The 25,041-nt window shown below is 38.3% G+C and overlaps 1 protein-coding gene across 8 annotated transcripts in view; it reads right to left on the bottom strand.

Annotated features, from left to right (window-relative positions):
* Window positions 1–25,041, bottom strand: part of SRPK2 (SRSF protein kinase 2) — a 244,241-nt gene that overhangs the window by 177,391 nt on the left and 41,809 nt on the right. The window lies entirely within an intron of this gene.

Raw genomic sequence — 25,041 nt, 5'->3', positions numbered from 1 at the left:
CCCCTCAGCCGCCCCACTGCTGCTGCTGCTGGTAAGTCACTTCAATCGTGTCCGACTCTGTGCGACCCCATAGACGGCAGCCCACCAGGCTTGCCCGTCCCTGGGATTCTCCAGGCAAGAACACTGGAGTGGATTGCCATTTCCTTCTCCAATGCATGAAAGTGAAAAAATAAAGTGAAGTCGCGCAGTCGTGTCCGACTCCTAGTGACCCCATTGACTGCAGCCCACCCCAGCCCCTCTGCCACTGGCAGCCCCTAAATCTCATTTTTTACATTATACTTTTATTAAAAAGACTCTTCTTGAGGATAAATACCAAAGGCATACCTGTACAATGCTACAGCACAGTGTCTCGCAGAAGTCTTTAATAAATATCAGTAAATGTGAGGCAACACAGAAATCTAGATGACTTTGAGAGTCAATTCCTAGGCAGGTTGATAAGAAGTCCAGGAGGACTTCTTCTCTCCTCCCAAGGAGCAGAGAGGGGTATGGGGCTCTTGAGGAGATAGGGGTCTGGAATTCTCAAGGAGGAGGAAAGGACATACTTTTTTTTCTACATTCCTTAGTAAGGATTATATCACATCAATGTATCCTCTTTGAAGACAGTTTCTCCTGGAAAACCGTCTGACTAATCCGGCTGTGACGGACCGAGCAGAAGCGCGGCCAAGAGGAGCTACTCCTCGCCCAAGGTCAGGGGTGGCGACCAAGAGGAGCTACCACACGTCCATGGAGGGGTAGCTATGTGGGCGCAGGATGGCCGAGACGAGCTACTCCACGTTCAAGGTCAGGAGGAGTGGCCGTGAGGAGATACCCCTCGTCCAAGGTAAGGAGCAGCAGCTGAGCTTTGCTGGAGCAGCCGTGAAAAGATACCCTACGACCAAGGTAAGAGAAACCCAAGTAAGACCGTAGGTGTTGTGAGAGGGCATCAGAGGGCAGACACACTGAATCCATAATCACAGAAAACTAGCCAATCTGATCCCATGGACCACAGCCTTGTCTAACTCAATGAAACTAAGCCATGCCCTGTGGGGCCACCCAAGACGGGAGGGTTATAGTGGAGAGTTCTGACAGAATGTGGTCCACTGGAGAAGGGAACGGCCAACCACTTCAGTTTTCTTGCCTTGAGAACCCCATGAACAGTATGAAAAGGCAAAATGATAAGATACTGAAAAGGGAACTCCCCGGGTCGGTAGGTGCCCAATATGCTACTGGAGATCAGTGGAGAAATAACTCCAGAAAGAATGGAAGGATGGAGCCAAAGCAAAAACAATACCCAGTTGTGGATGTGACTGGTGATAGAAGCAAGGTCCGATGCTATACAGGGCAATATTGCATAGGAACCTGGAATGTCAGGTCCATGAATCAAAGCAAATTGGAAGACTACTGAGTCTACAGGCCACAACCAGCGGGTACATGTGCCACATAGAAAGATGCCGCATGATGCAAAGAAGATTCCGTGTGCCACAATTAAGACCCAATGCAGCCAAATAAATAAATATTAGAAAACAAAAGAAGCATTTCTTAACAGCTCTATAAAAGCATATATTAAAAAATGAGAATTATTGACATCTCCCCAAAAGTTGCACATAAATTTTGCATAGTCACAGAGAAAACAATTTACTTAATGTCTTAAAATTCCAAACATAAATAATAAAATTCCATCTCTAATTTCATAAAGATATTTCCAGGCAAATCCATAAATATTTCCTGAATGTAAGAAAAGTGTAACCAAAAAGCCATAGAGCAGTGTACAGATTACATATCAAAAGTTCTAGAGGAATTTAGGAACTTCAGAATGATAAACTTTCCCAGTAGCGAAACACTTCATTTTATTCAAGCTTGTGTCATTAGCACAGTTATTCTGCTAATGTCCTTGGAAATTCAATTCATCAGCACTTTTGTTTTAGTTGTATATATATGTATCAAAGTTTTAGGCAGTATCCTTAACCAACTCAAAGAAATATAAAACTGAAGAAACATGCCAAAGACCAAAACTTCAAAATAACTGCTGTCTACCTTCTACCAACAGGCCAACCAGAGACAGATGTAGAGAGATCTGGTTCTATAGCATCCATCCATCCACTAGATCAGAGCTCTAAGCTCAAATGTCTTAAGGGGACAGCCAGGCCTCCTGTAAGATGAGCAGGGTGGGACTATGGCAGACCATCTAAAAGGGGCACAAACCACAACCTAGGTCTAGGGCACAGCCATCATAAAAGAATGCAGATGCAGGGTGGCCAGAAAGTCTCATTTTTTCAGAATACAGAAATAAGGAATTTTTATGTGAAATATCTCAAGCTTCCAAGCATTGCCAGGCACATGAACACATCTACAGGTGTGATCCAACCCACAAGCACCATTTTTCACCTCATGATAGAGTTGCTGCTAAGTCCCTGCAGTCATGTCCAACTCTGTGACCCCACAGTCGGCAGCCCACCAGGCCCCTTTGTCCCTGGGATTCTCCAGGCAAGAACACTGGAGTGGGTTGCCATTTCCTTCTCCAATGCATGCATGCATGCTAAGTCACTTCAGTCGTGTCCAACTCTGTGCGACCCCATGGACAGCAGCCCACCAGGCTCCTCTGTCCACAGGATTCTCTAGGGAAGAATACTGGAGTGGGTTGCCATTTCCTTCTCCACGTGATAGTGTAGGTCTTATTTATTCATTTAATAGACAGGCATGGTTCCATGGTGCCAACCTTGCACCACATACTCTACTAGGCACAGGGACAAGCACTGAATCTCACTCTATGTCCTCATTCAGTGGAAGGGAAAAGCACACAGACATAATGCCATGAACACTGTGGTCAGTGCAATAACAGAGCAGGTAGAGGGCATGAAGCAGTGAGAAAAGACTCCTGAGTCTGCAAGAGAAATAGTCCAAGAGGTCAGGGAAGTCTTCTTCCCCGGGGCTATTTGACTAGAAGGACTGAGCCAAATGGTGGGGGTGGGGGGAGGCAGAGAGGCCAGGCTGCAGCTTGACACTTCGGATGTAAAGAAATGTAAAGTGTGAGGCTAGGAAAATAAAACTGGAACATCTCAGACCTGCTGGGTCCATGAGACCTGCTGAGTCCATGACTGAGACAGGATTTTGGGAGGGGGCTGAGGTGGTGGTGGTGGTGGTGGTTCCTGAGCAGTTAAGCCAAGTGAAGTTCAGGGAAGAGAGATGAACTGAACACAAATGCAGGAAGCAGATAAAACCATGAAGATGGATCATGTATCAGTGCAAAGAAGGCAGCAAGTCTGAAAAATGTGTTCAGAATTTTAATAATAATGTAGTAAAACGTTATCCCTTTTAATGTATACTAAATGGGGAAAAAATAAAAACCATCACATACAGTGAAAAACACTTCGTATCACCCATAATCCTACAGCAACTGCTATGCATTTTCTTTCCATCTAGAAATATCCAATGACATTCTTCTGTCCAGTCTTTAATCTACTTACTTTTCCTTTGATTCTAATTTTTATCTGCTTAGACTTCTCCATTTTGTCTTATCCATTATAAGCTTTCTCAAACCTTTTGTGGAATGAAATGGAGCATAAAAAAAACTATGTGTCAGTTTAAAAAGCCAAACCCAACTTTCCACAAACACACAATATTTATGTCAACTGCTTCAGCCTTTTCACATAGCACAGGATAGAAAGAGAAACACTTTTTATTCTTTTCCACCAGAGATACCACAAACTAGGAAAGTTTTGGCTGTGTACATAGCATAACCCTGCCTAACTGTCTTAGTTGACAAAAAACATCTTCCAGAAGTGAAGAGCTATTTTGTGCAAAGAATTATTATCAAGAAGGTGAAAAGACAACCTATAAAATGGGAAAAAAAATATTTGCAAATCATCTACCTGATAAGGGTCTACCACCCAGAATAACTCCTACAACTCAGAACAAAGACAAGCCAATTAACACACGAGCAACAGACATTTCTGCAAAACAGATATAAAAATGGGCAATGAGCATATGCAAAGATGATTAACATCACTAGTCATTAGAAGAATGCAAATAAAAACTGCAAGATATTCTTTCACACCTATTAAGCTATCAAAAATAGGGAAAATAAGTGTTATAAAAGATGTGGAGAAACTGGAACTCCTATACATTGCTGGTGGGAATGTAAAATGGTTTAATCACTATGAAAAAACAGTGTGGCAGTTCCTCAAAAAGTTAAACACAGAATTATCCCATGACCCAGAAATTCCTTTCCTAGGTATATACCCCCAAAGACCTGAAAACAGCTACTCAAACAAATCCTTGTACATAAATGTTTATAGCAGCACTATTTGCAACAGACAAAAAGTATGAATAATCCAAGTCTGCATCAACAAAGTGTGGTGTGTACATATACCATGGAATATTGTTCAGTCATAAGAAAGAATGAAGTCTGACACAGGCTACCACATGGAACCTTGAGGACATTATGCTAAGTGAAATAGGCCAGTCACAAATAGTCAAATACTGTATGATTCTACCCTATATCAGATAACTGGAGTAATCAAATTCATAGAAACAAAAAGCAGAATAGTGGTTGTCAGAGTCTGGGGAGAGGGAATGGGGAATTGTTGTTTAACAGGTACAGAGCTTCAGTTTTGCAAGATGAAAATAATTCTAGAGACTGGTTATACACCAAAGTGAATGTACTTAACTTCACACTTTAAAATGGTTAAGATGGAGAATCTTATGCGTATTTTTGCAATGTTTTTCAAATTTTTAAAGGAATAAAGTACTGATACATGCTACAAAGTGGGCAAATCTTAAAAACACTACCCTAAGTGAAAGAAGCCAGACACAAACGTCACATATTGTATGGTCTGTCCAAAATAGGCAAATCCATAGAGACAGAAAGTAGACTGGTAGTTGCCAGAAGCTGAGAGGAGCAACTGCTAACGGATATGGGTTTCTTTATGGGATGATGAGAATGTTCTGGAATTAGACCATAGTGATGGTGGCACTAGGTGAGATACTGCTGCTGCTGCTGCTAAGTCGCTTCAGTCGTGTCCGACTCTGTGCGACCCCAAAGACGGCAGCCCACCAGGCCCTGCCGTCACTGGGATTGTCCAGGCAAGAACACTGGAGTAGTTGCCATTTCCTCCTCCAATGCATGAAAGTGAAAAGTGAAAGTGAAGTCGCTCAGTCGTGTCTGACTCTTCTCGACCCCATGGACTGCAGCCTACCAGGCTCCTCTGTCCATGGGATTTTCCAGTCAAGAGTACTGCAGTGGGGTGCCATTGCCTTCTCCCAGTGAGGTACTAAATTACACTTATAATGGATTAATTTTATAGTGTGTGAATTATACTTCAATACGGATGTTTTGTTTAAGAAGCTATTTTTTTGAACTTACAGTGCCATATAAAACAATGAAATCAAAACTCCACTAGTCAAATGAGATTTTCCCCCATTTCCACCTTTGTGAGTTATCAGTTTTAGGTTAACACATCCTAGTTACCTTCCACTCGAGGGAACAGCAGAGTACAGGCGGTGTGGGCGCAGCTCTGCAGCATGCGCACCCTGGTGCTCCCCGGCGCTACCAGGCCCACCCACAGGCGTGTGTCCACAGCCTAGGGGCCACCCTCACTGACCTACCAGCTGCTCTGTTCTATCTTGTCCAATGCCACAGACTTACTGCACTGCTGTTCCTCATCTCCATTAAGTTCTTCTGCCTTCCTATCAATTTTCCTTTTCTATTCTAGCCTGTTACCCCTGTGCTAGAACCAGGGCCCTAACTACTGCACAGCCCAGACACAACCTCAGCCTTTTTATTTCCACTGGTGCTTGTGTTCAGGAGCTGTTCTAGTTACTGTCAAGTTTAATGAGCTGTGATATTAGGAGAAAGGGTTAAAAAAAGAAAAAGCAAGGGAGGTAGTAAGAGAAAGACAAGGGAGGGACATGAAGAAACTGTAAGTTACCACAAAAACAGAATGGAAAGTCCAAACATTAGGAGACACCCTGTTCACCCAACCAAGGCAAAGCAAGAGCACTCTAAATCTCTAAATGACCAAGGAATACAAAAGGCCAGCTACCAGCTATCAGGCAGCTCAGAGAGAAGCAACAGAAACAGAAAAAAAGGGAGGGGGAAGTCTGGGAAAAGGCAACCCTCAAGGAAACAAGTTCTCCCGTTCGGACACCGGGGTGTGTGCGCAGGCATGACACATGGACCTAATCACAGTGACAGCTCAAGACAAGACAAGCAGGAGTCAAGAAGAAAAATCTCAAGTGATAGAGGAGTACACTGTCTTATTTCAGAGAGCTTCCAATCGCTGAAAAAATCAAACATTCTCATGTGCCAACCAAGTAAGTCTACTACTTGTGTTACTCCAGCCAAGTCAAAGCCTTGCTGCAGCTATACCAATAGGACCGTCAAAGTCCTTACATCTGTATGGCCCTTTACAGTTTGCAAAATTTCTCATGTGCGCTTCACAACAACTCCAGGCAAAAGAGAGAGCATCACCACCTTCAACTTCCGGATGGAAGGCCTTCTGACTTTGCTAACCTCGCCATTACATAATACTGTGTGCGTCATCTACATGCGTAGGTCCACACACTGCGAATAAATAGAAAACAACTAGAATGGAAGGCAGGAGAAGCAGATGGATGAATATGGAGACTGTAAATAAACAGCTTATACTTTTAAAAATATGCAACATATGCAATATACAAAAGAATACATACATGTGTGCAAGTTAACAGCACAATCATAAGGCAAAGACTGGACCCCCAATATAAGAACCAAAACATTAATACTGTAAAAACAATCCATCGGATTATCCTTCCCCAGACAATTTAAGAGAAGGAGAGTAATACCCATGGGATAGGCAGGAATGAAAAGTTCAAGAATTTTGGTTTTCTTTTAAATGGGCAAAATATGAACAAAAAGAGACAGTGAGGGACTTCCCTGGTGGCCCAGTGGCTAAGCCTCTGAGCTCCCAATGCAGGGGGCTGGGGTTCGATCCCTGGTCAGGGAACTAGAGCCCAGGTGATGCAACTAAGACTCCACGCAGCCAAATAAATAAATAATCTTAAAAAAAAAAAAAAAAAGACAGTGAAAAGGGGTGAACTTCATCATCTACTTTAGCAAGGTTAAAGTAGCTTGCTTAAAATATTTATTGAGCCCTTGTCTACTCATTCAGGTATATCCATGATACTGATGATGATCTTGCTACCTTGAAGAGTGAAATCCTTGTTAGAAGTAGCATGTATCCAGCTTCATACAGTGAATCATGGTACGGATTTTTAAAAGCTCAATGAACAGTGCTTCCACCAAAACGGTAACATGTTCAAATTTGTAACTGAAGTGCCTTCCTAAAAGAAGATAGTACCATGCCCCTCTCCTTGCCTCCAGTAAATTCTAACAGCCATTACCTCAGGAAAGAAAGTCAAAAAGTTAGTTCTTCAAAGACTACAAAACTTAGACTATAAATATGGAGGCTTTTACTTTACAGTCAAGAGATTTCTCTCCTGAGGTGTCACTGGAGGACAGGTTGCCATTTTAACTACAGAATTACTTTTACCACATGTAATTAGAGGAATTATTGAGGAATTATTAATAGAAGTACACAGTCTCCCAAATCTTAATAAATTTAAATCCACCTTAAAGCTTTAAACACACATTTCTAAGCTCAATTTTCAACTGCTCTTTCAGGAGATGGTTCCTTCTCTACTCAAAATCATGTAGCACAGCCCCATGACTCCATGGTTTGTTTTGGGGTCATAAAAGGCAAGATTCTATCTTACAGATTCCAGGTGCACAACAGCTAAAAACTATTCCGTTCACTGATGCCTAAACCAGTAAATTCTCTAACATGTCACCCTATTTCATATTCTCCAGAGCATTTATCTGAAACTAATTATTCATGGTCACTACTGTATCCCTGGCATGTATCTGTTGTGCTGATTAGCAACAAGTTAGTTAACTCTAAACCCCAGGAACCTTCAGTGAGCCTCCCCTCTCTTCTAGGCCTCTCAGAACATCCAGCTCAACTCCACAGACTGTATGTGGCCAGTGAAAAGCAAGAGCAGAGGTCAGAGCAAGTGGAAAGCAGAGCCCTGTCTCTTATGAGCTGTGTTCAAGGAGCTCCTGCTGGCCACAGATGGAAGTTTATGCATTAATAAATATAATAATACACAAACATATTTAAACCTACTGATTTAATCCTTTTAGTCCTTTTGGAAGAAACTAGTAAAATCAACTATTTCAAAAATGCTAAGTAATAGTAAAGAATCAAGCATGTATATTTACTTGCTTATACCAACCATACATGATGTATTCAAACAGCTGAAATGAGGACACTTTTCTTTACAAAATACTCCAGGAAATAAAAGAGAAAAACGACGAAACTACAATATCAGCATTTTGGAACACCTAACGAATTAATGGATGTGTCAATGGTCATCAGTAGCTGACAACATCATAAAAGAAGGGATAATCAGACATCACACACACTGAAAAATTAAAATATTGTGGGGGTGGGGAGGTGCAGAGTAGCGAGTCAAAAGAATATGTGTTTCTTGAACTCTTATATTTTAAGAGAGAAAAAAAACATCCAAATAGAAAGACAGGCAAAGTAAAAATACTGGGAATTTACAAATGAAAAAACAGAAATAGCTAATAAAGAAGGAAGTTTGGCCTCATTTACAATCAAACAAATGCAGATTTAAATAATGACATTTGTTTTAATGGCACTGTCTAGAACTCATGGGAGTTTAATAATGACTTGTGAGCCCTTCAACAGAAGAATGGATAAAGATGTGGTCCATATATACAATGGAATCGTAATCATAAAAAAGAATGAAATAATGCCATTTGCAACAACACAGATGGACCTAGAGACTGTCACAGTGAGTGAAGTCAGACAAAGAGAAATATATGATATCGCTTATATGCAGAATCTAAAAAAATGAAAAAAGATACAAATGAACTTATCTACAAAACAGAAGCAGACTTACAGACTTAAGAGACTGAATTTATGGTTTACCAGGGGGAAGAATGTGGGAAAGAAAAGTTGGGGAAGTTTGAGACTGATGTGTACACACTGTTTTTTAAAATGGATAACCAAGGAAGACCTGCTGTATAGCACAGGGAACTCTGCTCAATATTATGTAACAACCTAAATGGGAAAAGAATTTGAAAAAGAATAGATACATGTGTATGTATGACTGAATCACTACTGTACAACTGAAACTTACACACTGTCAATAAACTACACTCCAACATAAGAGTTAAAATATTTTTTGACTTGTGAAAGTATAAACTAGCAACACCTTCCAAAGATCAATATGAAAATAAATTTCAAAGTATATATTTTAAATGATCCAGTAATTTGAAATCTAGAAGTTAGTACTCCAGAAATGATATGCGGCTTATTAAATAAGCATTGAATATAATAGCAAAAATGGGGAGATTGAAAAAGTCCAATATTGGGAACATTAAATAAACTGCTCAACTTTAGTAAAACTTCACTAAGTAATCATTCTCACAAAGAACATTTTGAAAAAAGAGAATATGCTTAGAATATATTGTTAACCATAAAAGACTCATAACAAGATGGTATGATAGGTATATTAATTTTGTAAGAACTTATAAAGGAGACTAGACAAATCAACACCAAAATACGATTAATCCCTAAATATTGAGGTTAACTATTTTTTTTCCCTTTTATACTCTTGTAGTTTGTTTTTGCTTTTTTGCAATGAACACGTATTAGTTTCACATTTGGAAAAATAACACACTACACATATTGTTAGATAAAATGACTAAAAGGATTTTAATAACAATAACTATAAACTAGTTTCAGACCCCAGAGGAACTAAAGAGTTTCAGACCCTGGGCAACTCATAGTAGCTCTGTGGGCGTGCTGCTTCAGAGATAAAATTCAGAAGCTGAGCTAGATGAGCAGCTTTCCAACTGTGAAATCATGCATGTAAAGTGTTTCAGTACCTGGACCAGAATGAACACTCAGTCCCTGTTAATGTTGTTTATTAACCAATGGTTCCCAGCAGCAACAAACAGAACCTGCCAAACAAGCAGCAGAATTTCAGACCCACAACTCTCATTTCAATCATCTGCCTTTTATTTTTAAAAAGTAAGACTCCTAGCCACAATTTCTATTCAAGAAAAAATTTTACTGGTCTAAAACCACTTGATCAGATAACCCCCCTACAGTTTCTGGTAGTATTACGGCATTCCAAACAATATGCATCTGTGTTCTCATCCCTATGCAAGCCTAGAAATATTCTTGATGATCACACAAATAAAACTCCAGTCCAACTGTATTTGCATGATTCTAATATACTGTACTGTAATTCCGAGACCCTTTCATCATTTTCCTCATCTGTGTTCAAATTATAGACATTGCTTACCAGAAGTTTCCTGAAAGTACTTCCTAGCTGATATCCTGAAACTTCCTGCCTTTGTACACAAAGCAAAAATAAAAAGACATCTTTCAGGTAATCTTTAAAAAGGTGTCTTTTAACTTGAAGCAAAAGGGCTCTTTAAGCAACGAAATCTACCTCTCAAATAACTATTCAGAAAGAACTGAAGGCAGCATTACCTGAGTAGTTTACTAATCAAGACACTCTCAAGAATTAGGTAAAGCACAATATTCACTTGTACAACTTTCCCTTCATGTTAAGTCCTTCAAGAGCAAACCAGTATAAATAACTCTGAAACCCAGAGAACTGACCAGATAAACTAAGCTTCAGGCTTTTAGCTTTGGCAGTATTTCATTCCTTGCTTTTATTCCAATCTTACAAATGAGATCAAATACCATTAATTATAACTTGTTTCCATGAGCATCTTTCTAATTAAGATTCCTATTATTATTAACAGCAAAAGGTTAATGACGAGATAAGAAACTGGTACAAGGATAGGGGAACAGATAACTTGACCTTCTCATTAAACTGTTCCTCATTCCAGGATCCATGACATACATCTGGAGACATGTTTGGCTTAGGAAAGAGCCTAAGGACTTCAATTTCACCCAGAATTTAGTTTCAGCTCATTAGTCACTATGTACTAGTTTTATGACATTGGTCAAGCTATTTAACCTCTCAGGATCTGGTTACCTCACCTGCAAATAAGTGACAATAATATCTAGAATTATAGGGCAGTCAAGAGTCTTAAATAAGAATGAATAACAGCACAGCCGTAAGGATTTGTTTCCCCCTCTTCCTCAGTGGCTCAGAAGGAAAGAATCCGTCTGTCAATGGCAGAAGACTGCAGTTCGATCCCTGGGTAGGGAAGACCCCTTGGAGAAAGGAACCGGTAACTCACTCCGGTACTCTAACCTGGGAAACCCCATGGACAGAAGAGCCTAGAGGGCTACAATCTAAGAGTTGGACAAGACTGAGTGATTAAGCAACAACTTCTCCGTTATACTTGAAAGTTCAACTCTGATCTCTTTTTTCTGGGAAAAAGAGCTGCCATAGCAATTCAATAGTGGGAATGTCCATCCCTTCCAGCAATTCTCAAAGTGCAGTTCACAAATCCCAAGAAATCCACAATATCAAAACCATTTTCATAACAATACCAAGAAACTGCCTTTTTCACTACTGACAATTGCAACTGACAATGTAAAAACTATGGGTAAAAGCACTGATACCACTGCACCAACCAAGGCAGTGACCCCAAAATGCACTAAGAGTCACTGTATTCTTTACTGGATTGCAGTTAAGGCAATGCCAGTTTCACTTAGGAGTGTTAATGAAAGAGTAAAACATTAATTTTATTAAATCTCAATGCTGAGTACCTAGTCTGTCTGATAAAACAGAAAGCACTTGCACTGCATCAATGGATGTTTCAAGATAAAAAATATTTGGCAGTTGTTTTATTGTTTTATATTTGGGCAGAAACAGTCCCTTTTCCTGGGAACTGACTGATAGACAAGCAATGGTTATTCAAACGTGGGTACCTGGCACGTTGTTGTTGTTGTAAACTTGCCAAGTCCTGTTCGACTCTTCTCAACCCCAAGGACTGCAGCATGCCAGGCTTCCCTGTCCCTCGCCAACTCTGAGTTTGCCCAAGTTCATGACCATTGAATTGGTGATACCATCCAACCATCTCATCCTCTGTTGCCCTCTTCTCCTCCGTGTCTTCCATCTTTCCCAACATCAGGGTCTTTTCCATTGAGTTGGCTCTTCCCATCAAGTGGCCAAAGTACTGGAGCTTCAGTATCAGTCCTTCCAATGAGTACTTAGGATTGATTTCCTTTAAGGTTGACTGGTTTGATCTCTTTGCTGTCCAAGGGACTCTCAAGAGTCGTCTACAACACCACAGTTCGAAAGCATCCATTTTTCAGTGCTCTGCCTTCTTTAGTGCACTGCTGTCCTTATGGTCCAGCTCTCACATGTGTACATGACTACTGGAAAGACCATAGCCTTGACTACACAGACATTTGATGAATGTGTAGAGAAACCCTCATACACTGCTGGAAGAAATGTCAAATGGCATACCCTCTGGGGGAAAAAGCCCATGGTTCCTCATAAAATTAAAAATAGAATCACAATATGACCCCAACATTTCCACTCCTAGGTACATAAACAAAAGAAGTGAAAAGCAGTACTCAAATATATACATACATTAATAGCAGCACTATTTGTAACAGTCAAAAGGTGGAAACAACCCAAATATCCTTCAATGGATGGATAAACAAATTGTGGCATATACAAATAATGGAATACTGTTCAATAATAAAAAGGAATGAAGACTCATTCATGCTACAATGGGATGAACCTTAGAAATATTAAGCAAAGTGAAAGCAGCCAGACTCCAAAGGTCACATATTTTATGATTCTACTACATAAAACATCCAGAATAGGTAAATTCATAGAGAAAAACTGCAGACTAGTGGTCGCCTTGGGGGTGGGTAACAACTGCATCTTCTCTCAAAGGGCAGCTCTCAAGATCCCTACATGTGCTAATTTAACAATTAGGTAATCTATGTCTTTATCTAAGTCAATGATAAAAATATTTAACAAAATAGTTTCAAAGACAAAGTATTTCAGTTCATCACTAACAAGCTCTTTGAAAATGAAAGTGAAGTCACTAAGTCATGTCCGACTCTTTACGACCCCATGGACTGTAGCCCACCAGGCTCCTCCATCCATGAGATTTTCCAGGCAAGAGTACTGGAACAACAAATACTAAAGGATATTCTCTAGACAGGAAACACAAAAATGGTGTATAAACTCGAACCCAAAACAATAAAGTAAATGGCAACGGGATCATACTTATTAGTAATTACCTTAAATGTAAATGGGTTGAATGCCCCAACCAAAAGACAAAGACTGGCTGAATGGATACAAAAACAAGACCCCTACATATGTTGTCTACAAGAGACCCACCTCAAAACAGGGGACACATACAGACTGAAAGTGAAGGGCTGGAAAAAGATTTTCCATGCAAATTGGGACCAAAAGAAAGCAGGAGTCACAATACTCGTATCAGATAAATTAGACTTTAAAACAAAGGCTGTGAAAAGAGACAAAGAAGGTCACTACATAATGATCAAAGGATCAATCCAAGAAGAAGATATAACAATTATAAATATATATCCACCCAACATGGGAGCACTGCAGTATGTAAGACAAATCCTAACAAGTAATATCATAAAAAACAAAGAAAGGCTGTAAAAGTGTTCCAGATTAAAAGAGACTTTATCAACATGACAATGAAATGCAGTATCTGATCCTGGACTAGATCTTGTACTAGAAGGAAAAAGTGCTAAAAAGGACACTGAGGGTCAGTTAACAGTATTAGAATACAGACAGTAGATTTAATAAAAGTATTTTATCCATGTTAAATTACTGAAGTTGACAACTGCACTATTACAGTTATTAACCGAATATCCCTATTCTTAGGAAATTCAGAAATATGTACTGAAGTATGTGGGATACTTCATGGGAATAAAAACCATGATATCTGCAGCAGGCCTTCCAAGAGTTTAGAAAAAAACTTTTTGGGTGGGGAGCAGACAAATAATAAAGAAATGGGGTGAAATGATAAGAACAAGTGAAAAAATCTGGGCAGAGGTTATATGGATATTATTTGTATTATTTTTGGAACTTTTCTTTAAGCTTGACATTAAAAATTAAAAATGTGCAAAAAAAAAGAATAAACTACATGATTGAAGAAAAAATAAAAAAATAAAAACAACCAATAGAAACTGACTTCAAGTGGGAAAAAAAAAAAAAAAGAATAGCTGTGGGTCTCTTATGTCTTACCTTGAATTAAAGAAGACTTTTAGAGACCTTGTGAAATATAAGATACTCATAATGTTAATCAGCATAAATAGACATCTGATTGCACTCCCAAAAGAACAAGAAAGAGATTTTGTCATTTTATAGATTTTGCTCCTGACTTAAAAGTAGGAAAATCTAAGAATTGTTATTTATCTGCTCTTTGCACACTCACACCCATAGTCCCTATTCTTTCCATGCTCTCTCCTTCCCTTAGTGCCTTTTGCTCCTTTACTTCTCTCTCTTAATTAAAAAGTTCAAGCTTCAAAAAAAAAAAAAAAAAAAAGAGTACTGGAGTGGGCCATTTCCTTCTCCAGGTGATCTCCCCAACCCAGGGACTGAATCCAGGTCTCCCTCTTTATAGTTTGACCCATGCAGGCTTAACTAGCTCTTTAAAAGTCAGCAATTAATCCATTATCAAGACCTCCCATGGCTAAAGTAGCCCAATGGTCCCACTGTAAACATTCTATACTATGCTATCCACATTGAAGTAACAGAGAACCAGAAATGTCAAGACAGAAGTTAAGTTCACACACCATTCTCAGTGGGTAAGCTAAGACTAGAAATCAGTTGCTTTCATAAACCCCATTTAAAAAAAAAAGAATTCTTGCATTATTTAATGGCATCATCTTTTTCTAGATCCTCACTCCTTAAAGAAAACTAAGCGCACACACACACACACACACACACACACAAGGAAAAACTAAGAAGCTATCCTTGACTCTTATCCCATACTTCATTAGCAAATCCAGTTAGCTCCACCTCAAAAGAAGTCTGCCATCGGACCATTCTCACCTCCTCCACTGAAATCACCTGTCCACTCCGCTATCACAATCTGCCCAGACTAGACTGCAACAGTCTCCTCCCTGGTTTTCACACTTTCACTCCTGTCACTCTACAGTCCACATCCTACACAGTGACCAGAGTGACATTACTGGGTTTTGGTTTTCTTTTCTCTTTTTCAGTTTTGAAACAACAAAATTGCACTAAAGTACAGTACAAAGAAATGTTTTCCCCAAACCACCTCAGAGGTAGTTGCCAATGTTGATGTTCCATCATACTCAAATGCTAAGAACAAGGATGGTCTATGTAAATACAATAAAATCATCAAGATCAGAAAATTAAAACTACTATGACTTAATCCCAGGCCACCCCTTATACATGGTGGAGGCAATGGCTGGACTCCCCATCCAGTCTGCTCTCCCTTAACACCCTATCCTAACCTTGACTGAGCTGTGGCATCCCATATCAGGCCACCAGGTAGGAGAAATCCTGTCTTCACCCTGCTTGGCCTCTAACTCTTGTGACAGCTGTCAGGCCCTCTGACATGGACACTCTGTTCCAGGCCACCCTCTTCTCACCCCAATTGGGACCAAATAAGCTGCTCAGGCTTCCGAGGTGGCGCTAATGGTAAAGAATCTGCTTGCCAATGCAAGAGAAGTAAGAGACACAGGTTCAATCCCTGGGTTGGGAAGATCCCCTGGAGAAGGAAATAGCAATCCACTCCAGTATTCTTGCCTGGAGAATCCTAGGGACAGAGGAGCCTGGCGGGCTACAGTCCATGGGGTCGCAGAGTTGGACACAAATGAAGCAACTTAGCACACACAAGCTGCTCAGGGGCCACAAGAGCCTCCCATATCCCCTTCTCACACTGTGAGTACCTATGTTGCCATGCATTACCTAATGGCTTTAGTTCAAAAAAATTGCTGAGGAGAAAGGGGAAAGAGAGATTTATCACTTTTAAATGGACTTAGGTTATTTCACTCCATTGCTCAAAATCCTCCAATAGCTTTTTAACCTCAGAATAAAATCCAAACTCTTCTTCTTTGTCCACTAGGCCCTATAAATCTGTACCCTACCTTCCTACATCACTTGATTTAATCTATGCTTGCTGGCCTTTATTCTGGTTTTCAAATATAGTAAACTCTTTCTTACCTCAGGTCTTTACACTGTATGTTCTATCTCTTTGAAAGCTCCTCCACTTTCCAAATCCACAAGGTCTTGGTTCAAACATCATTTCCAGAGGCAGTTTCCCAGTTTCTTCCTCATCCACCATCCCCACAATCCCTACCTATCCCCTTCCCTTTCTTCACAGCACTTATGACTGATACTATATCACATCGATTTATAACCCACAAGGACAGAACAACTTCTGTTTACTGTTGTATCTTCAAACACCTAGAATAGTACCTAACACATAGCAGACACTGAATATCTGCATGATGCCTGAATTCTTCAAGAACACATCTTAATGACATAAACTAATCAATCACAATGTCATCTTACATCTATATGGTATGTGAAGATAATAGAAATGGCTATGTAATTTTAAGATATTGACACTACATGGTGCTTTAAAGTATGCTATTATTTACAGTAATTCTGAGCAGTATCTGTGTTAAGCTTCTCTTTTTCACAAACAAGGCTCAGAAAAGTGTAATGACCTGCTCAACATTACAAAGCCAATAACTGACAAGATCATGACTGGAATCAGGGCCTTCTAAATTTACTATTAATTATACCAGGCAAGTGTCTCTGCATGTGTACCTTCATTAATACTCAACATCCTTTACTTTCAACTTAAAGAATTATGGAAATGTTTCAAAAAATAGCAAGAAGCGCAGAAATACCATAGTTTTCAACCCTACCTACAAATGTATATCTTACTAACAGACTAACACATGCACTGACTACAGATATATGACATAACAGCATCATTTTTATAGAACTGATAACAGGATTTTTAGCACCATGTTCCAGGATTTAGGAACCTACAGCCCACCATCTGTTTTTCTTACATGTGAGCTAAAAATGGTTTTTACTTTTTTGTTGTTAATTATTGATTTTAATTTTTACTTCCAGTTTTTTTTAATATAAATTTACTTTAATTGGAGGCTAATTACTTTACAATATTGTATTGGTTTTGTCATACATCAACATGAATCCGCCATGGGTGTACATGTGTTCCCCATCCTGAACCCCCTCCCACCTCCCTCCCCATCCCATCCCTCTGGGTCATCCCAGTGCACCAGCCCCGAGCATCCTGTATCCTGCATCGAACCTGGACTGGCGATTCGTTTCATATATAATAATATACATGTTTCAATGCCATTCTCCCAAATCATCCCACCCTTGCCCTCTCCCACAGAGTCCAAAAGACTGTTCTATACATCTGTGTCTCTTTTGCTGTCTTGCATACAGGGTTATCGTTACCATCTTTCTAAATTCCATATATATGCATTAGTATACTGTCTTGGTGTTTTTCTTTCTGGCTTACTTCACTCTGTATAATAGACTCCAGTTTCATTCACCTCATTGGAACTGATTCAAATGTATTCTTTTTAATGGCTGGTTTTTACATTTTTAAATGGTTGTGGGGGGGGGGAATTAAATAAAAAGAATATTTCATTACACCTGAAAATTAAACATAATTCAAAGTACACTGTCCAGAAATAAAGTCTGACTCAAACATTACCATACTCATTCATTTTTTTCACTGTCTATGGCCAATTCTGCACTACAATCACAGGGTCAAGTAGCTGCAAGAGAGATGTGACCAGAAAAGTAAAAAATACTTACTATCTGGTTGTTCACAGAAGTACCATAGTGTCCTGATTTGTCACCTCTCCCCACCATCCTGGTCTTCAAGAAATGCTCCTTTTCCATGCCGAATTCAGGTAGTTTTCCCATAGCATCTTATTCTACTCCCATCACTCTTCATTCATTTGAGAAGTGTAACTGTCTTACTCATCTGACTCCCCAACTAGAATACACTATGCTGGGGGTAAGGCCACATCTGCTTGCCCATTATTGTACCCCCAGTGCCAAGCAATGCCCACTTATACCAAGTCCCTAATATTTGCTGAATAGGAGGAAGACAGATGTACTAAATTTGGATGAGTTAATTTAAAGAACTCTCATACAAGAGTTTCTTCTAGAAGACACCAGATATACAGACTGTTACTTTCCAAAGGAGCCACACAAATATCTGTATCTACCTCTTGGCTCAGTTCAGTCGCTCAGTCGTGTCCGCCTCTTTGTGACCCCATGGACTGCAGCATGCCAGGCTTCCCTGTCCATCACCACCTTCCAGAGCTTGCTCAAACTCATGTTCATTGAGTCAGTGATGCCATCCCACCATCTCATCCTGTCGTCCCCTTCTCCTCCTACTTTCAATCCCTCCCAGCATCAGGGTCTTTTCCAGAGAGTTAGTTCTTTGCATCAGGTAGACAAAGCACTGGAGCTTCAGGTTCAGCATCAGTCCTTCCAGTCAATATTCAGGACTGATCTCCTTTAGGATTGACTGGTTTGATCTCCTTGCTGTCCAAGGGACTCTCAAGAGTCTTCTCCAACACCACAGTTCAAAAGCATCAATTCTTCAGCGCTCAGCTTTCTTTATGGTTCAATCTCACATCCATACATGACTACTGGGAAAACCATAGCTTTGACTATACGGACCTTTGTAACGACATCATACAAATAGACTGGGATCATATAGGAGATTAGGGGTGAGGGGTCAGGAGCTTTAAATTAATCTGCAGTCCGGTAGTAAAAGGTATTAACAACAAAAAAGGCAAGACTTAGGGTCCCAGTCTCAGAAATGAGCCTACATGACATTGATCACAGGATGGGCTGCTTCCCAGCATTAACCACCCCTTACAAATTTTCTTTTTTTTTCCTTCATATTTCACCATGTCACACTGGCTAGTAGTCATCTAATCTCTTCACTCACCTTATTAGAAATCTCTTAAAAAATACAAACAGATATGAAAAGTTAAAGAAAACAACAAAACCTCATGCATTAATGCAGACTGAATAAATCAATTTTGACAGTGAGAAAAAAAAAGGAGACAGGTAGATATTTTAAGGAGATAGAGCCCTCACAGACCTAGATACAGTTCTGAACCAGGGAGTTCAGGGAAAACAAAGAACACTAGGAAACAGAACAAAGAGCAATAATAGAAAAAATAAAGAAAGGGAAGTAGGAGATGTCCAATACAAATATCCAATTCTATCTTCATGTCAGACATTCATCCTGCAGAAAAGAAAAAGACAGGGCTTGTCTCTTACTCAGTGGCTTAAAAACTCTGTTAGACCAGAAAAAGCTCTTCTCTTCAAAAGAATGACAACTAGTCAATGTAAAAGAATAACAATTACACATTTATCACCTGCAACCCACAGCTGACTGAATCAGGCAAGAAACATCGTGGTATATTAAAGCCACAGTATAAATAAAAGAACAGATATTCAAACAGTCTCAAAGTATCTTACTAATTTTAAAAGGGAAAAGAAACCACTACAATACCAAAAAATCTGGAAGATACCATTTTAATCAAGTGGTTATTAACATTTGTAGTAATTATGTACCCCATCTGTGAGGCATTGAGAAGGATATAAAATCCTCTATGCTGTATTATTGTCAAAGTATTTAATCTGATTTTTATCATGACAAAACAACCACTCAAATCTAAATGAAAAGATGCACCTATAAAACAACTGGCCTGGACTTCTTTAAACTCTCATGACCATTTAGAAAAAAAATTACAGGTCAGGGATTTTTAAAACAACTTCATAGTAGAATCTAATTTTTAAAATGTTATATTTTTAAGTCTTTATTTCTTTCATTTTATTTTCCTAAGAATTTTTTACTGTATTTTATAAAGATACATATAATAAGATACAATTATATAATAAAAATATTTTACAATTTTACAGGTTCATAAAAAATGGAAAAAAGGAAAAACTGGTCCTTCATCATAGAGAATTTCAGAAGTACTACTCTATATTAAGGAGAACTAAGAAACATGACAACTAAACGCAATGTGTAATCTTGGATTTAAATTTTATGGGTACACACACACGCACAGAGGCTGCCCTGGTGGCTCAGTAGTAAAGAATCTACCTGCCAGTGCAGGAGACGTGGGTCTGGGTCGGGAAGATCCCCTGGAGCAGGAAATGGCAACCCACTCCAGTACTCTTGCCTAGGAAATCCCATGGGCAGAGGAGCCTGGCAGGCTGGTCTATGACGTCGCGAAGAGTCAGACACAACTGAGCACACAACAGAGACATGAGATGAAAATGCTGTACTACCAAGGCTAAATCTCCTGAGAGTCACACTTGCGTTGTGACTGAATTGAAGGAAAAGTCTCTGTTCTTAGGAGACATGCTGAATTACTTAGGGGTGAAGTTAATATGTCTATAACATACTCTCCAACAGCTGAGCAAAGAATAAAGTTGTAGGATGTATGAACAGATAAAATACAAAGTACTACTTAACCTAAAAACATGAAACCTACCCAAATGTGAAAAGGACAATACTATAAATTTAGAGCTTACATGAAACACAGGCTGGAACTACATATTTTCTGTAACTTGCTCCTTTGATGGTAAAATTTAGATGGGTTTGATAAAAAGTAAATAATTTAAATGGTAATTATTATATATTCATGCTACCATGCTAATTCAAAATCTATTAGCTTAAAAGTAGATTTTTCTAGGGAATTCCCTGGTGGTCCAGTGGCTTAGGACTTCACACTTTCACTGCAGAGGGCTTGGGTTCAATTCCTGGGAGAGAATTAAAATCCAAGCCACGTGGCAAAAAAAAAAAAAAAAATCAATAACAAAAAATAGATTTTTCTCTTGAAACAGTAAAGATATTAATCAATGGACTAAAATGGTTTCTCTACAGATTTACATTTTAAGTCCTCGGTAACTAAAAATAAGAAATGCACAGTAAGTGTAGTTTACAGCAAATGAGTATTACATTATCACTCTGGATTATACCTAACACGACATTCTACAATAACTTCCAGATGTGTCAGAAAGCTAAACATAAAGAATAACTCATAAAACAAAATTTTGATCCTGAGAGCATACTCTTAACTTTGGAGAGAAATATTCATTAATACAAAAGAACAGAAGACAGTTAAATGAGTTCTGACATGTAAATCTTAAATCTTTCAAGTTCACTCATTCAACAACTATTTATTAAATGCACACAACATTTCAAGCAGTGCTGTAGGCCCTGAAATTTTGTAGGGTTTGCATAGAGCACATAGGGTTTGCATAGGCCCTTGTTCTCACAGAGCTCAAGTCTAGTAGGCAGATGGGCAAAAAGCATAAAAAGCAATGGAATTTTCCTGTAAACACTACAGAGGAAAAGACACACTGCTACAAGAGAACACAACTGAAGAGGCACTGTAGGTGCAATGGTTATAAAAAATTCTCTTAAAGCACATCAAAGCTGATGCAAGGAGGAAGAACAAGAAACCAGCCAAGAGATTTCCCTGGTGGTTGAGTGGCTGGGATTCTGTGCCCAATATAGGGGCCCTGAGTTAGATTCCTGATTAGGGAATCAGACCACACATGCTGCAATTAAAAAATCCCACATGCCACACACCAAGATTGAAGATCCCAGTGCTGCAACTAAAACCTAGCACAAATAATTTTTTTTTAATATTAAAAGAAAGAAATAAACTAGCCAAATGAAGGGTAGGTAAAACAGCAATGCAAAGGCCACAGGCAGCCAAGAACCCAGGGTTACCGTGAATGAGAAAACAAAACAAAGGTAAGTTACATAAGATGGCATTTAAAGTATGAAGAAGCACACAAGTTCCTACACAATACATCATTAAGTGAGTAAAGTACATTCTTGACGGCCACCTGCATTTATCCAACTAACAAAATTAACTCAAGTATGAAGCCAAAAGTTGCCAGGGATGGGGAAAGGGCAGTACATACACACAATCAGCAGAATTATACATTACCTGACCCTTTATAAAGACAATTTAAATGTAAGCTTCTATATATAGAATGGATAAGCAGCAAGGTCCTACTTATAGCATGGAGAATTATATTCAATATCCTATGATAAACCATAACAGAAAAGAATATTTTAAAAAGACTGTATATATAACTGAATTACTTCACTGGAAAGCAAAAATACAGCATTATAAATCAACTATACTTCAATTTTTAAAAAAAGGATAATTGCACAAAAGATATGTACAGAAGTTACATTCATAAAATAAGAAACTACCAAAATTCTACAAATGTCTATCCATATAAATTATGATGCATTAAATTTACATCAAAAAGATGAGTATAGATTTAATAATAGCCCAAAATGTTTACTCTATCAAGTATCAAATACTGACATTTAGTTTATATATACAATGGACAAAATGCAAGATGTATATATCTTTACATTTTTAATATGAAATCACAATTAACATTTTATAATCACTAGTTGCTCTCATCAGAATTATTTACATTCAACTGTGTCTATTTTAATTCAAATGACACAGAAAAAAAACAAACAGTACTTTAACAAAGATTCATTCTCCCTCTTCAGAATGAACAACTGCTAATATTACAAAAAATAGCTAAGTTAACTCTTTAAAGCAAATTCTTGAACCCCAACCTCCTCTTCTACTTGCAAAGTTACACCGTTAACTTTCTGGTGTAACCCTGCCAATCCATTTTCATAGAGTTTTATAAGAGAGAAATAGGAAGAAGAAAATATACACATATCCATCAACAAAATAAGGAACTGAGTCACTGGAAAACTTCACCAGGATGCTACAACTCTTGTATCATGTGTCAAACTTTCTGATGCAATGCTGTTAGGTATAGCTGATAAAAATGCCAATAGATCTAGAGCATTTACATTACAATAACCACAGAAATATAACCCTTACTGATAAATAAAATACTGATTTTCCCCAATTTTTTCTGTCACAGAGTTCTACAAAGTTTTCCTTAAAAGCATAAACTTATTTGCATTAAGTTAAATATCATTAAACTTTAAAAAATGCAAGGCAAAAAAATAATTCTTCAAATCATTGATTACTGGTTTCTATCAAGTAATAAACCAAGTAACTGCAATACTGCTCAGTTTTTAAATGCAACTATAATCATTCAACTATCAAAAATCAATCACACCTTTACAATGCACTATGCATATCATATAAAATAAAATCTATATTAATTTTTAAAATTAAAAATCATATATTAAAGATATCAGCACAAAATATTTGTGGGGAAAAATCAAATGTACCTTGTCAATGACAAACTATTTCTCTAACAATTTTTTAAAACTAAATTCAGATATTGATTTGTTGCCACCTACTGGTTAAAATCATATTTGGATAATCTCTGCTGCTGCTAAGTCGCTTCAGTCCTGTCCGACTCTGTGCGACCCCATAGACGGCAGCCCATGAGGCTCCCCCATCCCTGGGATTCTCCAGGCAAGAACACTGGAGTGGGTTGCCGTTGCCTTCTCCAATGCAGGAAAGTGAAAAGTGAAAGTGAAGTTGCTGAGTCTTGTCCGATAATGTCATTTCACCTCAAATATTCACTACAGTCAAAAATATCTTAGTGTTCTTTGTAAAATTTTATAAAACTACTGTGATGAATTCAGCTTTGGAGAAATTTCTAAAGCTGTATCATGAGTTAACAGTACCTTGGCTTTTAACAATATCCTCACATAAAATTTTCATTAGTGTGTTAGGACTGTTATAAACCTATGAGAACTACAAAAATGCTTATTTAAAACATTGATACTTTCAGAATTTTTCTTCTTCAGAACTCAAATGTTTATATGCTCCTATTTTCTAGACTATTGGAGCTAGAGAACTCATGATATTGCCACCTTTTTACAACTGAGCTATTAACATAAAGATCCAAAGGGGGGCTCACATATTAGGTTGATTTCTGTTACATTTTAAGTAACTTTTACTCCACAGCAGTCCCTCCCCCTTCTCCTTCCTCATTGTGTTCTTTACACAACTGTTGATGGAATAAAAAGTCAGTTGTCCCACTGCACTGCTTTTAAAATCATTCTTTTAGTTACCCAGATTTGAAAAGCATAAGAACAGAACACATAGACTTATTTCTGGATCCCAATTTTAACAAATCCACTGTAAAAAAAAAAAAAAAAAAAAAAAAAAAACCTTTAAGTAACTGTGGAAAGGTGAATATAGATTGGGTTTTAGATGACAACAAAGATTTTTATTAATTCGGTTAGGTACGATAAAGCATTGGAATTATGTATAAGAACATAAACAAGTCTTATAGACACGGCTATGAACTGAATTGTGTCCCATCTCCTCAACCCAAAATTCATACACTGAAACCCAAAACCAACACTGTGACAGTATTTGGAGATGGGGCCTTTGGTAAATAATTAGGTTCAGATGAGATCATGAGCATACGGCTCTTATGAGAGGATTAGTACCCTTAAAAGAAGATAAATCTGAGAATTTACTCTCTCTCCCGCAGTGAGAATTCTGCAAGAAAGCCATCTGCAAACCAGGAGGATGGCCCTCACCAGAACCCAGCCATGCTGGTACCCTCATCGTAGACTTCTATCCTCTAGAAATGTGAGAAAATAAATGTCTACTGTTCATGCCACCCAGTCTATAGTATCTTCTTATGGCAGCATTCATATGGGAGTATATAGGAGTGAAATAATATATCTGATTTATGCTTTAAAACATTCACAAAAGGGGGGAAAATAGAATTGAGCAAAACTAGTAATTTTTTTAATTTAGGTTAACAGATGCTTGGGATTTGATATGCTATTAGCTCAAATTCTAAGTTTGAAACTTCTCATAACCAAAAAAAAACTTTAAAAAAGAAATGTTATGAAAATGCTTTTCAATGTAATTCCTGTAATTGAAACCTAAAAATGTTTTTTAATATAAATTTATTTTAATTGGAGGTTCTAAAAATATTTTAAGATAAACAAAGCACTAATCTGAAAGTATTATGAGGTAGAAATAAGAGTTGACTTAACACTTTTTTTTT

Source organism: Bos indicus x Bos taurus, chromosome 4 (assembly GCF_003369695.1).
Source record: "Bos indicus x Bos taurus breed Angus x Brahman F1 hybrid chromosome 4, Bos_hybrid_MaternalHap_v2.0, whole genome shotgun sequence".
Lineage (NCBI taxonomy): Eukaryota > Metazoa > Chordata > Mammalia > Artiodactyla > Bovidae > Bos > Bos indicus x Bos taurus.
The sequence above is the reverse complement of the archived record's forward strand: the minus strand, read 5'-3'. Positions and strand labels throughout refer to the sequence as shown.